Consider the following 4,130-nt stretch of genomic DNA (forward strand, 5'->3'; position numbering starts at 1 on the left):
CGGTTCCTTGCTCTGCACCGCCGCCTGCTCATCCATATCCCATGGTGCCCAGCCGAGCAGCCCATGGAGGCTTCCCACGCCCAGCCCTCTCTACTGATGGCCGCCGTCCCTACTCCATCTTACGGCACTGCTCTCTGCCTCTCCCATGGACGAGCTCGCCCTGCCCCCCATCTCCTTCACCACGCTGCTCCCTGCCTCCTTGTTGGTCGGCCATACCCTCTGCTCCTCCCCACCGTCCGCAGCCCCGACGTCGTCGCCGTGTTTAGTCATGGTGATTCCTAACCCCTTTATTTTATTTCACTAATTCTTCTAATGCGAGCAGATTTTTATTGATGTTGATATGCGGTTATGTGTATTTGTGTGCGAGTGTGGCGGAGAGAAAGATCTCAGGTTTTTGGATGGAGAAGAAGCGAGGCCAGTGCGACGCTCGCTATGTGCTCGACGTAAGGTCTAAACATTAGATCGTCGCTATGTTTGCTTTCATCCGAGTCAACTTAGTAGTGGTATGACGCATCGTTTTTACGACTAATTTAATTGATGAATAGATTAATAGTTATATTAGTCACGATGGTTTCTTTTATATAGGCGGTGTGCGAGGTATTGATCTCTAGGTCTTTTGACATGTCTGTGTGCTGCCCCTCGGTGTGCAGGGAAGCATCCCCTTGTTTGTATTTTAATGGTGATAATTGTGGGTATGTTAGGTGATGTTAAAGTGTATCCTCGCTTATGATGTGGTTATTGTGTTAATAAGTAGATATGTAGTATTTGTTTCGTCATAATCTCGCTTAAGGAATCTGATTGTCCCTGAGTTCAATTTTGCTGCACACATCCTCTCTGTTGTGGTAATAGTTGAGTGAAGAAAATCGTGTTTTCTGTAGAAGTGTTATATATAAAACTTGTAGATAATATTTTTATCTTGCTTGTGTAAAAATTTCATGACCATAGGTTCAGTAGTTTAGGAGTTATGATTTTTCCAAGTCCAGTTTCAGAATCTATCCAAATTCTGTACAGGTTTCAAAAGTTGGATTGTTTGGCTAAGCTAAAATGAGAATCAACTCTTAGTAATTATAGGAGAATTGTAGTACTTTTCTTAAGCTTTCCAACGAAATTTGGATCACCCTTTTTGGTGATCTATAAATTAAGTTACAGCTGTTTGAGTTAGGATCTCTGAATCTGTCCCAATTTGGACAGCAGAGCATTTCTCATATTTTCTGACCTTGATATATATTAAATTAACCTGGAATGTTCATAAATGAATTGTAGAGAATTCTATTAGCTTTCTAAAAAGTCTAGGATCACCTGATTTGGATGTCTGAAACTCCCGTTATGAATTTTTGAAATAAAGAGCCGAATTCTGTCCAAATCTGGACAGAATTTATGTTTAGTTCTGTTTGACCTTTCTACAGGTCGAATCATGCTGTGATGATAATAGGAAAGTTATAGAGGACTTTATAAGCTTTCTAGAAAGTCTTAGGTAAATATTTTTGGATTAAGATCTTGTGAGTTATGAGCAAAACAATTGACTGCTGAATGCTGTCCAAAAAAAATCTGTAATTAGTTAGTTTTCGATTCTTGATTGATGTTGGTAAGATGAATTGTTATTTCCTACTATTGACTTGGCGAGTAAATTAAATAGATAAATTAGTGGTAGTGATTCTTTGTCCTTAGTAAATGTGCTCTGGGATAACCTCATGATCCGTAGCAGTGCTTGTGTGCTAGTCCATTGAGTTATACAGGGAAGGATTCTTTCCTCTCTTTTCATTGTAGATATTGTGGTGGTATTAAGTATTTATGGTGCTTATATTAGATGATCTTTGAAGTGCCTCGCCATAAAGTGTTTGTTTAGTGGTCCCATTATTTATAATAATATGACAAAGATTAGGTTCGAGGTGCAGAGTAGACTAAGAGTGTATTAATATTTTATAGGTCATGTGATTGTGTTGGGGAATACGTAAGACAGGTGTAGTGTTATTGTAAATAGATTAGTGAGTTGATTCTATCAGTATGCTTCTATTGTTTTTAATTGTATGCTGAATTTGATGCTTTCTTTTAGTACGTAGTGCTATTTTAGTGGTTGATTTTAGGATTAATCAGTTATCGTCGTGTGAAGGTTAGGTTTAGATGTTTATTATGCGATGAAAATATGGGTAAACCTAGGTGAAGTATAGTTGAGTTAGATCCGTTTAAGCTAGAAAAGTGTGCTTGTTGTACTTGGTGATATATCGATATCTAATATTTGCTTATGTGTGTTGTAATGTGCATCGCCGTTAAATAAGCAATTCTATATTACATAGCATTATTATAGTTTGTGTTATTTTCTATATGATTCATGCATGCACATTATGCATCTCATTAGGTACGCTAGCTGATCACGTGAGGCGGAGTTCAAGAGCCGAGTTGATCTCAAGATGATGAAATGATGAACTACTCCGACAAACGATGTTGACGAATCGACCTAATGAGAGATGGACCTATCAAGTGCCGAGATGAATATGGTCACCAAGTGGTCGTCAATTAACAACACTAACGTAGTGTTATCCCAGGCAAGCCCCGGTGCATTTGCCACCTCCTTGTTGTTTTAAAACTTTTATCACTTATATGCTGCATTAGGTGATAGGAGTTGAGTGATGAAATAGTTGATGCATTGCCATTCCTTGGAATTTGATTATCCTCCTTGATACCTGTTTTACAAAAAGAACTAATGAGGCTTAGCCCTGCCTAGAGAATTAAAACTTGTTTCTTTTTAAAAGAATGATGTGTGACACTCGGTATGGGTTTGTTTTATGAAAATGGACTTGTAATGGTGAGCGCATCATCTGCAGTGATGAATTCATCATTCAAGTATAGTACCTCTGTCAGGTACATGGTTTGGGTGTTAAATAATAATATGAGACCAGACGTTGAGCAGGAAAGGTCGCCCGTCTGTGTCGATTAAGGACCGTTCTGATTGTTGGCCTGCTGATCTAGGACCCTTTAACTGGCCACATGCCTCATCATGGGTAAGCTTAGCCTCGGCTGGACCAATACCAGAAAGGCCGGCCCGCAATGGGAGTGGAGAGATGGCGAGAGTATCGTGTATCCACCTGGCAAGAGGCTGGATGGTGGGGTATTGAGCTCTCGGTTGGCGGGGACCCGTTCTGGTCTTGAGAAACCCGGTGGCGAGTTGACATATGCAAGGGTTAAGTGCTACATATGTCGTGTGGTTGGAGATCCCCAGCTGGGTATTAATCGATTCGGATCGCCGAACTTCTCGGATATGAAGACTGAATCTTCGACCTTCAGCGTAGATAACAAGTGAAACTAAAGCTGCTAAAATAAAGCTAGTGTAGGACAAGTGAATGCTCTAGATTAGGCAAATCTAGATTAAGGAAAAGTACTTAACTTGTGAAGTAAAATTTTGGCATAAGGATCCACTACTAGTAAGCTTTTCTGCAAAAACGAGTCTTTGAAATTTGATGAGCCTTACCTTGAATCCTTTTAAACCCAGCATATCCTTGAGAGTCTTTTCTTTAGTCGGGTAAGTCTTGCTGAGTAATTGTGTACTCAGGGTTTTATTCCCTGTTGTTTTTCAGGTTATATTTTTGTTCTGTTGTGGATGGTGCTAAGTGCCGGTGGGCTCGGCCTTCTTATATAAGTATATCCCATCTTTAGCTTCTTTATTGAGGACTGTCACTTAAGCTAGCATGTATTTTAAAACTTATAAATGTTTTATACATTCAAATTGTAATATTTTTGAATCAAATTCTCTTGTAATCACTCCAATGATATATTGTAATATAGTATAACTTGTAAATGTTGTAACTTGTAATCATTTTGTAATAAAGAATTTATTTCCGCTGCAAGTGTTTGTATGTGAGTTGTATTTACTTAATCCTGCGATCTTGGCGGTAAGTCGTTTATCCGGGGTCCTCGGGGCACTCGGACAGATCCTGTTAAGTTGTTTGGTGCACACGCATAGCTGTCTGAGGTCTTTGAGACAAGGACAGGTGCATGTGGGCCCGATAACTTGGGAGGTTCTGCGACACGGTGCACACCGGACAGTCCGGTGCCCCCTTCTGACCGTTGGCTCTGCCACGCGTCGCGCGCGGATTACGCGGCCGACCGTTGGCTCACCGGACAGTCCGGTGCAC

The 4,130-nt window shown here is 40.5% G+C and overlaps 1 pseudogene across 1 annotated transcript; it reads left to right on the top strand.

Moving 5' to 3' along the window:
• Positions 1–354: 354 nt before the first annotated feature.
• Positions 355–3,840, top strand: LOC100303934 (uncharacterized; annotated as a pseudogene). Its single transcript, NR_157332.1, has 3 exons — positions 355–443; positions 2,357–2,543; positions 3,573–3,840. The product of NR_157332.1 is annotated as an uncharacterized protein (transcript).
• The last annotated feature ends 290 nt before the right edge of the window (positions 3,841–4,130 follow it).

The sequence above is a fragment of the Zea mays genome, chromosome 2 (assembly GCF_902167145.1).
Source record: "Zea mays cultivar B73 chromosome 2, Zm-B73-REFERENCE-NAM-5.0, whole genome shotgun sequence".
In the NCBI taxonomy this organism is placed as follows: domain Eukaryota; kingdom Viridiplantae; phylum Streptophyta; class Magnoliopsida; order Poales; family Poaceae; genus Zea; species Zea mays.